This window comes from Lathamus discolor, chromosome 8 (assembly GCF_037157495.1).
Source record: "Lathamus discolor isolate bLatDis1 chromosome 8, bLatDis1.hap1, whole genome shotgun sequence".
NCBI classification, from domain to species: Eukaryota; Metazoa; Chordata; class Aves; order Psittaciformes; family Psittacidae; genus Lathamus; species Lathamus discolor.
The window spans coordinates 12390907-12403724 of NC_088891.1; the positions used below are offsets into that span (position 1 = coordinate 12390907).

Here is a 12818-nt window from a genome sequence, read left to right on the forward strand (position 1 = left end):
AAGTGATATCATTAAGTTTTGGATGAAGAAGTGCTCCCCTAACTGAAAACTAGAGTATCACTAACTGATAGGAAAGGTAAAGACAATCCTTAGTAATCCTGAAAATCAGCTGCGTAATTTAATGAACGCAACCATGGAAATACACAAAATGGTGCTAGAAATTACCTTCTGAGGTCAATTAATCCAACTGCTTTTGGAAGGCAAGATGATTAGACCTGAAGTACTGCTGACAAATTCTTGTCTAACATGTAGCTGGAAGCTCCAGTGCTGGAGATTTCACACACAGGACCATCTATTCTAGTGCTGAATACATTTCATACATGGATCACTAGCAATTATGCCAGGTATTGGCACAGTAAAGTCATTCTCTTGTTTCTTCTTACAAAAAAAATAAAAAAATAAAAAAGAATAGGTTCACTACTATATGTCAGCTATTTAAAAATTAATTGCTACCGAAGTTCTCTAATCCAGCTACCAGTAGCAGACCTGATCCCAGGTGGCTCAACTGCTCCCTCCCCATTGTGATGTACATTCTCAAAGCTGATGCTACAGAAGGATACTGCTGACGATGTGACCGAATTTCTGTTGTTTTGCAGATGAATTTTCAAAAGTTTGTTGAGGGCACTGGTTCTTTACGAGATGCATAAGGAGTCTGTGTAGAGTACTGGCTCTTACTCTCTGCCTCTGCCTGTTGAGCTGAGCTGCAGAGATCAGGCTCTGTGCTTTAAAAGCCTTGTTAATAAAAGGAGTGTTTAATTTCACCTATTTTTCATCAGTCTCCATTCCTCTGAGAAGCTGAATCAAAGAAGAAAACAATCTGGAAACAGTATAGCACTAAAAGCAAGTAATTGTGAATAGACTACAGGAATTGTATAAGAACTCAGGCATTTCCTTGGGAAGTCATACATATATATATATGTACACATGTAAGTGGGAGGATTTTCTTCGGCAAAGATGTCATAAAAACTATAAATAAGATATTTGCACACTGAAATGTAAGACCAAACTAAAAAGCCTGCATCACCTGCAAATAACTTTAGTATTAGGTACAGATATATTAAATAGGGAAAAAAAATCAAATGCAGAAAGCTGCTGGTTTTACCTTAAATGCACTTTGGGAAACCAGAAACTCAACAGCTTGACTTTATGCACTAGGTTTAAATGAATATTAAGCCATCTATCTACAAGTATGCCTCAGAAAATTCTGCAAAACATCAACTGCTTTTCAAGATCTGTGAAGACTGGAAAGCATATCTGGGTATTTTCTGCATGCCAGTGACACCACAAACAATGTACATGAATAATGTTACCCTTGTGTTTTGACCACAAAAGGCATTCAGCAGTTGCAATAATAATTCTTCAGACAAATGGCATTAGCTAAATAATAACAGAGACATTTTATAAACCAGTCCATATCTGAAGTGAAGAGACAAAATCACAGATACCTGGATCTTGAAAAAAGAAGTCTGATAAATGGGAAAACAGAGATATCAGGCAGAGCAATTATTTGGCTGCACACTATCAGTTGAGAAGTTTGAAGTCTATGACTTGGTGCAAAATAAAACAGTACATATAATTTTAGCAAGATTGCACCAGATTTACATCACTGAACTCTCATGAATTCAAAGCAATTATCTTCATATGAAGTAACATGGCACAGGAAGCCCTCCCATGTATTAGTTTTGCCCAGATAATGTCTGTCTTAAGGTATATTTTTATTATGAGAGCAAGAGCTGACTTCATCAACCAAGGAGATGGTCCCTATCTGTCTTAGGCTGAAGTATATATGGCACATTCATATTGCAGGTGTGAGAAGTGATTCCATCAACCTGGGAGACGATCTTTACATGTCATCAGCTGATGTATATGGCTGGCTCTGCACTTCCGTCAAGAAATTTGTTGATGCCCATGATATTGCCAGACTGGTTGCATTCCGGTTACTTTTCACTGCAGCTATACTTCCTAAACCCTAGAGAAAGCCAGATAACCTTTAAAGTAGTACTTATCTGCAACAGACCTCCAGTCGTAAGCTGAACTCACTTATGACATAGGGATAAATTAAACTCACTAGCTTCAGAGAACTACTTCTGAGTTTTTCCAATGAGCAATCAGATCTGTGAACTAAGACTTACTGATAAAATCAAATATATGAAGCTGCGGCAAAACCTATTTCACTACCACCTTCTCAGCTGTCAATGAAATAAAAGGAATGGTATAGTTTGAATTAAAACTCGCTGTGTTTAGTCAGATTACCTAAGCTTTCTTAATTCTAAAAGTAATTGCACGTTTATTCTAGCAAGCTAGGAGCTGACCTTGAGTGAAAAGAAATACTCAGCAGAAGGTGGATTAGCCTTAGGAATAGATACAGTGTAGTTAAAACAAGGCAAGCCAGCAAAAGAGAACCAAGTAGTCTAATCTTTTTTTGTTTGCAGAAATACAGAAATGTGAATCTTAATTTCATGGGGGAAAAAAGCAATAAATATCAATATGGCCACTGTGTGCTTGACAGTACATGGAACCAAATGAATGAAGGGAAAGGAGTTGCAAGCCAGAATCCCGTACTGCTGAGGGAAGACATAGAGGGGTCAACCAAAAGGGAGACAGAAGGACCTGAGAAGGGGCTTTGGCTGGCTCTGAGAAATGTCTTCATGCAAGTCATTGATTGAGCTCCAGGCAGCTGGTGAGTACAATAGGAAAAGCAAGGAAAGGGAGGGAAATCTTCAGCTAGTCCACAATGAGGAAACAAATGCGAATGAAAGATAAAGAATAGTATATTACTGTGATGAAGATTAAGTAACATACCCAATCTAATGTATGGTCTATTTTGCAAGAAGGAAAATTAACATAATGTGATAAACTGAGGAGATTCAACAAATCATTAAACCTTTGTAAGAGTGGAGGTTCCAAAGCATCAGCATAAATTTTAAAATCACCCATAATGAAAAGTCTTAATGAGTGAAGAATCAAATCAGGAGTCAGCTTAGGCCATTAACTAACAAATCAGAATGAATAGTTGGTTGGTGATAGAAAACCCAAATGGCATGAACTGAAAAGCATGCTGAAGAAATAACAGTTTAAAATCAAAAGGCTGAAAAAAGCAGTAGCCAAAGCAGTTCAGGAAAACAGAGAAGGACCATTAAATTTGGGTAGACGGATCTCCACAGAGAGCATACATCACTAGGAGTGTCTTTTATAGCTGGAACATACAGCGCTAATTTCTTTGTACTTGGAACAAAGATAGAAAATTCAATTAAATTGGCTGAAAAATTGATGTGTCCTTAGTAGTGCTTCCAGGATGTTACTGTTATTTTATGTACCTCAGCTGACAACAATGCAGGTGTCAGATGTTACGGGAATGCTCAGAAGAAATCACTTTTTTGGTTGGAATAATGGTAAAAAACAAGCCTGAGGATTAAGTCAGCCCCTTTACAATTCGGATGTGAAAACAATAAAATATCAATCACTTTGTTCTGGACCCGTGGCCACTTCCAGCAGCAGAGGGCTCTCAGTGGCAGGCGGTCTGGTGGGGCTCAGTGCCCTGGAACACCAATGACCTTCACCACTGGTGACTGGAGATCCCAAAATAAGACGGTTGATCACAGATACCTCTGAGATGGATGAAACATTGTACTGACCTGACATTTTTCTCACAGGGATCCCACTGAAAGACCTCTCTTGAATGATAAAGGACCAAATCTGCCATCCTTTTCTAAGAACAAATATCCATCTACTGTGCCCTATCCGGATGATGGGATGCATTCCCTTCCAACAGCTACAACAGATTTCCACATTTGGAAAGTTAAATTTGGCTCAGATGCTGCATTAGATAATACAAATCTGTAAAACTGTTTCAAAAATGCATGCATTTTTAAAAGAAACAGTAAATATTTTGGTTTAGGAATTTTCCAAGATTTTACCTTTCTCTAATTTTTATATGTTTAGAGATGAAGTAGAAGCTTTACAAGGCTAAGGCGAGTGTTTGTCACTGATTATCAGCAAAATTAAAGCCAGAAGCAGCAACTTCAGCTGCATAATTTTAGTTGATAATTTTACTCATGTAAGTAGCTACAGCTAGTTGATTCAGGTTCATACTGTGAAGAAATATGTTCATAGTTGACTGCAGTGAGTCTGCAGTGGTGTTTTAAGCAGGGCTCTCAATGACTATGGAGTTTTTGATTAATAACACCCCCAGATTAGGGACAGTAAATGGACAGTTTTATCCAAGTTTACATAGATACACTGGTAACTGCTAATGAAAGCAGCAAAAATCTCTAATATAACCTGACAGATTATCAATCATTATGTTTTGCTTTACATTTCTTTAAGCATATTTTTAAGTACTACTTCTGTATCATAAGTATTGTTGCTGTAACTGTATCTCTTGAAGTAGATCTATGAATACCCTTTTCAGAGACACTCATATGTTGCAATCAGTACTTTACATATCAGTAGTTTGTAGGTTGGCTACTAAATATTTTTAGTTTGTAGAACAGCATAAAGAAAAGTATCATCTAAGTCCTAAAAATGCCTACTCGCTTTCCTAAGTATTGCTTCAATTTTTCATTTTGATCTACTATGAAAAAATAGCTTACTATAAATCAATCTAACCTTATACAATTGAGCGTACAGAAAAAAAGTACTATATGGGATAAGAGAAAGACTACAGATCTTTTCAAAAGTAGTATTTCAAAAGCCGTTTTGAAATGACATTTTTTGTAGTGAGTGTTGGTCTTTGGTAGCAAAGCCTTGCTCCAGTGATAAAAGGTTCCCTAACAGTACTTTAATTGAAACTTTTTATCTGAATGTTGCCTGAACCTCTGCTAAATGCTACTTTCTTGCTTCAATTCAAATTTTCTTAATCTTCATTTTCACGTTGAATATTGGTACACTGTCTGCCTCATTATGCTAAAGAAAGATGAAGTGAGCTATTAACATGCTGAACAGCCTACGAGATGTTATGATATAGAACGTCATTCATTTTTATGAGTTGGCTGTCAGTGTGTGCCGCAATAAAGTTATAATTTCTCACTGACAATATGTGATGTCTGGTGTCGCTGCACAATCCTTATTAAAATTTCAATAATTGTAAATCAAAGGAAAGCAAATACAACTTTTATGAAATGGTCGCTTCTGAAAGTCAAGGAGTGCGAAGTGGTGGAATACAAAACCAGAACATGATTCTTGTGCTGTTTCAAGTCATCATCATCATCATCCTACAGTTTTTCTTGTCTTGCACAAGGCAGGGTATGCTTCATAACATATACTATAAAGTTCTCAGGAGCAGTGTGCTTTTCTTGCTGGCATTACAGCAACAGTAAAGTACTGCTTGTTTGTTGCTCTTTACTGACTCTACCTTTATGTGGATCTGAGTGTCATCAGAACATTTCTGGAGATGTTTATTGGAACAATTTATTATAGCTCTTCTTTAGTAAAGTCAGGTGTCTTTGGAAGCAGTTATATGGCTTGACAGTGAGAAAAGTTAAAAGATTTCAACAGCTTATATGTGTGCACTGGTGAGCAAAGGTTTCAAAGCCTGTTTTTTCATGACTTTCCACACTTGTGGAAAAGAGTGGGGATGCATTTATGGCAGGGTCTTTAAAATGTTTGAAGTATCTTGGATAATACACAGGGAAATGAATCCCAAATTTAAAGTAAATATCTTCTACATACTTAAAGCTGTGTAATGGCTACATCTTTATATATGTATATTTTCACCATAAATGTAAGAAGTCTCTATCACTGTCCAGATCATAGTGATGTTTCATTTTGAGCTGGACATAACCCAGATGATCAGAAGTTAAAACTGTTGTAAAACATGCCCTGTTATTTCAACAGGTTTTTGGAGTTATTAGATACAGTGTGTCCTAGTCACTGAATTGACTGCGCAGGATCTCAGTATTGTTGGGGCATTTGGAACTTCTCTAGCACTTCTTCTGCCTCTTATTTTCATCTCCATTCAAAGTCATTATTATTTGCAACTCACTACATGACAAGCTGAATAAATACATTCATGGAATGTTTATAAACACCATACATTGGATAAATACTTATATAGCTGCGATTCTAAATTTTCTTCAGCAGATTTTAAGTATCAAGAACAAGTCAGACTCCTGGGATCCAAACAGTTATGATAGAAAGCCTGTGTACCCTCTACTCTGTCACAGTATCAGGAATGTTTGCACTATGCAGAGGAATGCCAACAGGCAGAAGTATATTTAGATACTCCAAGGCATAATGTGACTCCATTTCTATTACTTAGGTTATTCTTTATTCTTCATTATTCAAAAGTCAAACACTTTTATTTCATTATTATATCTGGCATGTTTTCTAAATGCTAGTTAATAATTTTATTTCTAACTATAGTCCTCTTCTAAATTGACTAACTCTACTGAAATTTACAGCATAACAGCAGCAGTCACATGTCAGATATGATATATATCTTCCAGCATAAAATCTCCAAGTACGTCAACATCTCAGATGTACTTCCTCAAGACAGAACAGACAGCATGTGTTCATGCACAAACGCAAAGCTCTGGTCAAATGCAAAACTCAATCTCTGTTCTTTCACGGAAATACTTATGCACAATTCAAGCAATTGTGTTTGGAAAGGTGTCCCTTCATGTCAGTAGCACACAAACACAACAGAGAATGCATGCTGGTTCTCCCAAGCTTGATTTATTACCACAAGTGTCTTACCATTGCTGGGAATTTTATAGCTAGTAATGTAATTCAAAGAACAGCTGTCCACATCTGTCAGAAAGCTCCCTGCTGGAAAAAAGTAACGAATGACCAACCTAGCCACAGGAACTAATTTCTACAATTGTTTCCTTAACATTATGTCTCCTCATACACCCAGACTATCATATAGTGAGATTCTGGCCCACATACCAAGACAAAGTGAGAAAGAGAGATACAGAACATTATAGTGAGACAAGACTTTCACAGAAACCTAAAGACATGACGTATTCAACTCATGATGACTCACTACCAGTGAAAAACATTCTATTTTAAAAATGTCAGCTAAAGAGAACTGGTCTAATGAAGGATAAGACAACTCCAGCAAGCAAATATAATTCAGCTCATATGGTAATATTTGGAGATTTCTTTGGAAGAAAATTTTCAGTGGCAACCAAAAGATCAAGCATCTTTTGCCACGTAAACCAGATGGGAAGCTAAACACATAGTCTGATTGTTTGATATATTTGATAGATTATCATTTGAAGCAAAATACCCGAAAGCCCACTTTAATTACCAGCAAAACAGACTGATACAGACTAGCAAATCCTATCCTGATTTCTGTTTATGCTGCTCCCTGGAAAAAGATTTCAGACAGAAATGTAGGAACCTATTGTTTTTATAGTACTATTTCTCAAAACAGTTTTCAAATAGATTTACTCATTTGCTGTGAAAAAGACCTGGTATGACAGAAAAATTAGTAATAATAATTTATTTATACTATTACAAGTATCTAAAATCTTGTTACTATATACTAGCATGTAATTATTTTATGGTCTAATATTTTATGAAGGGCCAAGGTTAGAAACACATGCTTCTGTGTGGTACATAGTTCAAAACATATAACTGGAAATCCTATAATCCTAGCTGTGATAAAGAATTTAGTTAAGTGTGTCAAACTCAGGTGTTAGAATATTCAGTTAGGATCTGCCACAGTTCCAGGAAAGGGAAAGACATATCTGCCTTGAATGTGTGGCATGCAAAATTTGGTGGTGAAAATTATGCATTTTCATATTGTGGTAAGTGTTGTTTAATGTTTACATCATCCATATGGAGGTCTGAAATATTAGCCATAGAAGCAGTTAATCAGATGGCAAAGTGAAGAGGATATATTTTACTTCAGGTCTCTGTACATTATAACTATTTGAATTAAGGCAATTATACCAGGAAACATATATATGTATACACACACATATATATGCATTAATTTATTAATTTCACCAAAAGATTTGCTCTGCTACTATCAAAATCAGTTACAAAGTTACAGCAAATTTCAGTTTGTATAGGATGACTTCTTTAACAGCAAAGTTACTTGGGCACAATGCAGACATTTTATATCCACTTTAGTAAAAGCTATCAACTAGTACAAGTGCACTAAGATGCACACACCTAAACAGAGAGCAAGTTTTGGCTTTGTAATTCTGTAGTTCTCTTATTCTTTCCCCTGTGCCTCTCTTTGCTACCTGTGCAAGCCATTTACCAGCCAAAGGTTAGACAGATCTGTAGTGAACACCTCAACAAACAGCACAGTGCCAAAACCTGGCACCCCAAAAAGTGGCACTGTGTAATTATTCTTTATTTCTAAACCTATTTCCTAATAATTTGAGTAATTTGTAATTGTCTGTGTATCACAAGGTTTAATTTTTAGAAGAAGTATGTGATGACCAGAATAAAGCCTGATCTAATATACCGGACTTATCTTTTGTTCAGTAACAAATGAGTACTTTACAATACATATCAAGATTGTAAGCGTTGTCTCTTAACAGAGACCACCAAATCCTTGTGTGGTCCTTAGCATTTAAGCTATCAAGAAGAAATTGCATAAACAACAGTCAAGCCTTTTAAGACTGAAGTACTTGGTATTCTTCCATTTAGCAGCAAGTTATGAAGTTTCATTTAAAAAGGGTAATTCTACCAATTAGCTCATTCTGCTGAAACATAGAGATACTGTTGGGAAATACAAAAATGGTTTATTAAATCAAAAGATATGACTGCATTTCAACTAGCACTTGGGCATTAGAGATCAAATATTCCCTATAGATTAATCCCCATGGCATCACAGGCTGATTTGCCTTGCTGGTATTACATTAGTAAACCATCTAATCCAATTTAGAGCAGGCCAGGAATGTTCCATCCATTACGGTATTTCTAGTGTCATTAGAAGCAGACTGATCGAATAAGCATCCTAAATCAGCCTGCAGCATGCAAGTAAATCACTGTGACTTGCCCTGCAAAATGTTTTTTTTTCAAATAAAAATTAGGGAAAAAAAAAAAAAAAAGAGCACCATGTAATAAGATGGAAGCTTTTTGTATGGTTCTGATTTCTGAACTCCTGCGGACAGTGGAATTTCTTGGTCCATCAGTACATCAGATTCTTCTCTCTACAAGATAGCAGTGCAGAACTTAGTGGAAGCTCTTTATTTTGCAGAAAGCTTGTTTTCAAAGAAAGTGGTGGAAAAAAACCCAACAATAAACGCTAATAAACAAAGCAGGCTGAATGAGGGCAGAGCATGATACTACTCTCACACATAAAATCTGCTGTATAAAATTGGAGTAACCATAGCAATAAAATCTATCAATCAAATATATTGCAAAAGTTGCAATAGAAAAGATGAAATGAGAGTCCAAACTTCATATTCACACAAAACAAAACCCACACAACTGTGTTACAAAAATTGTATTTTCACTCAAAACAGGAATATCTGAAAGAAAACAGTTCTTCAGTAAAGAAGTAATATATGAATAAAATGTGGGTGACAGGTCTTTGAAAAACCACAGCTATCAGGAAGATGTCAGAAAAGGGCTGGGCTGCAGCTTCAGAAAGCCAGGAATCAAGCTGAATAAAATCATCAAAGTGGCATGTAACCTTTGCTGCCCTCTGAGACCTATCACGTTGCACCAGCAGGGCCACGCAGGGCTCAGCTGCGCTATTTAAGCAATCAGCCATAAAAAAGAAACACTGCACCAGTGCACAAGTTAGTGAATATCTGCTCCTGTTCAGGAGGATAAGGGCTCTCACATATGTGAGTGTTTCACTTCTGTTCAGTGGCAAAGTTGCTCTTCTGTCAGTCAAACAGCTCTTAATCTTGTCTGACCCTCTGCATAAAAACTCAGGTAAAAAAGAAACTGCGCTGATTCTTTGTATCTTAACTGCAGCAGAACCTAAGGGCTACCCAGAAATGCAGAAACGGACCTGGCAGGAATTATTTTCACTCCAAATAGTTACATATCTGGACAAAAGACAGTTTTGCAACAGAGGAAAACATGTACAGATCCAAGGCAGAGTGACGTTCTGGAAACATGCACAGATACCACGTCTCTGGAAATTCCTTTCTTGGATCTTCCTTCCCACTTCCTGGAAAATACTAGACTTTTGAATAACTAAACTTGGATTACTGGGGGGAGGATGGCATTTCACAATAAAAACTAATGTTTTATGTTTGCAGGCTTTCATTCTTTCAATGAAAACATATCTTCTTTACTTTTGAAGGGAAACAAACACCTTCTGCAACAGGAAAATATCAAACAACACAAAAAACAACCACAACTTCAACAAATGCTTAATCTTCTGCAAGAAAAAGTTGAAGATAAGAGTTTCAGCAGTTTGTTCAGAATCCTACTCAAATTTCTGTTCAAAAATTAAATCCTTTCCCAGCACTACATTGAAAAGATCAGTCTTAAATTAAATCCATCTGAGAGAAATAAAATGAGAGAAATCCTAGCAAACCCAGTAATCCATCCTCAAACACAATGGCAACTTGCACCAAGCCTCTGTTCTTGTTTTCCCATGTTCTTTTGATCCCAACTGGCCTGTCCTTGGCAAACCCTTCTCAGCAGGATGTGGAAAACCACATTAAGCCAGCTAGAGCTTGGGAAATCTGTTCTATCCTTTGCTTACACTGGCTATACTGGTGTCAAACATTATTATTGTTATTAACAGCACAAACCCAGATTGCAGCAGTAAATCATGTTCCTCCCAAAGCTGATTACTTGTCAAACATTTATCATCAGTGTAAATGACAAATGTACCTGATTAACAAAATCCAAAGGACTGTTCTGAGGTAAAAAGGCCTTAGCCTTGCAATTTCTCTAATGAACTTCCCTCATGGCCCACAGTAGAACGTCAGATTTACCAAATCCAATTTCTAAATAAAAGTGCAAATGCTTTGTAGAGCTAATGACTGAACACTTGATTGAATTATGGCCACATGTTGCTTCTCTATGAAACTGCAGATTGAACAATCACACTTTGTTCTTCCCTCTTGCAACAGACAGAAATATTTTGCTTCCTTATTTTTCCCTCTATGTTTGGCTTAGCTGGGTTGGAAGAAAATTAGGTGAGGACACTGGGGAGAAGGACCCAATCCTTCCTTTTTCTCCTTTGCCTCTTAAGAGGCAAGTAGAGACACACTGTTCCCCTGTCCACAGGAGGTTGGTTAACCAATGTACTTCCTTGTGTCTCCTTGCCATAAATCTGTTTTCACTGACACACTGTTAAAGTAGAGTCTTCTTAATAATATTAGGCCCTAGTCTGAGATGCCAACATGGAGGTGGGTAGGAAATAGAAGAGAGCTGCTTCTGATAGGCAATTCTGCCTGCTGCTGAGTAACCTTCCCTATAGCAGTAGTTTTCTGGGCATTGAACAAACAACCTGATGTCTTGGGTAAATGCTCAGAGACCTAAGTGGGTGAACCCAGATCCAAATTCATTAGACTGACGGGGAAGGCAGAGTGTGGTTTGAAGTCTCATCACTAGCAAGACATAATAGAAGCTCCATTTCTGAGTGCTCACCCATAAGGTGGAATCTCACTGTCAAGTCCTTCCAGTTGTCAAGTGAAGTTCAAAGAAGCAGCTGGCCCCTGGTATCTTCAAAACTCACATGCAAAATGGCAGAAGGTGGGCATCTGACAAAGAAAAGGCACAAATTCATTGGTCACCTGAGTGAAGAAGGAAAGCTATTTCCTGGCACAGAAACTAGTGACATGTAGCCAGCTTTATATAGTGACCACAATTCTAGCAAGAAAGACAATGCAGAGTTAAAATTAAGTTTTCTCCTGACACCACTTCAACTAAGTGAACGAGAATAACAGGAAAGGATTTGGCCTCCTGACCACAGTACCAAGAAAATTCTCACTCACTGGCAGATTTTATATACAGCATATTGAAAGGAAAACTAAATGTTACCATGACTGAGCTTGCATTTCCTGATATCTCAAAAGGCACTTGTTTCCCAAATGAGAGCATTAAACAAAGAGGCAAAGGTTACATTCCTACATACATCATAAGTGCTGAATGTTACATGTGAAGGAAATATTTTTGATTACTATAGATGCAGCATTTCTAATGAATCAAGGTGCCCCAGTGGAGTTTTTCAACTGCTTGTCTACAATTTTGCTAGCTCCTGTATATTCAAACTAGTAGTTATCCTGAAAAGACTATGCTGGATATGTGCAAGGGGAGCACACACAGACACCTTTTGATCAGCAAGGCATTTCCTGGGGCAATGTGCTGATCAACACACTGAACTGAAACATCTGCAGGATAAAGGATTGTGTCTGAAAACCCCGTGTTTGATGCCCATAATTGTGACAAAGTCATTGCATATTCTGCTCAATGCTTTTTCTGTTTCAGTACTTTCTCCCTGTACAAAGAAGCACCAGCAGCTTCTTAAATGTGGTTGGTAACTCAAAGTACATTTGGGAAATCAGCCAGAGAGAACGGCTTTTCTTCTGTATGTTCTGCTGCTTTCCTATGAAGTGACAGAAACGATGCACATTTGCCATCTTTGCAGGGTTTCTCCTTAAAAAAAAAAAAGAAAAAAAAAGGGAAAGAGCTTGAAATAACAATGTTTTAGTATTAGCACTGTTTACTTTAGAGAGGCTTAAAGCTGCTTAAAACCTGTCATGTTACTATCCGGGCATGCAGTTTTTAAACTGCATACTATTAACTTTTTAAACTACAGCAATGTAAAAGTCTATTGTATCTCAAGATTAAGTTTGCAGAGCTGTCAAAGATGCTTTTCCTCTGTGCTAAACATGATCTGAAAAACATTGCGAGCCAAAGTATTTGCTGTTATTTGCAAG

At 37.1% G+C, this 12818-nt stretch overlaps 1 long non-coding RNA gene across 1 annotated transcript in view; it reads right to left on the reverse strand.

Moving 5' to 3' along the window:
- LOC136019024 (uncharacterized) overlaps window positions 1-12818 on the reverse strand; it is a 341700-nt gene that overhangs the window by 28153 nt on the left and 300729 nt on the right. The window contains exon 4 of the long non-coding RNA XR_010614706.1: window positions 11527-11639. This is a non-coding gene — a long non-coding RNA (uncharacterized LOC136019024). The remainder of the gene's footprint in view (window positions 1-11526; window positions 11640-12818) is intronic.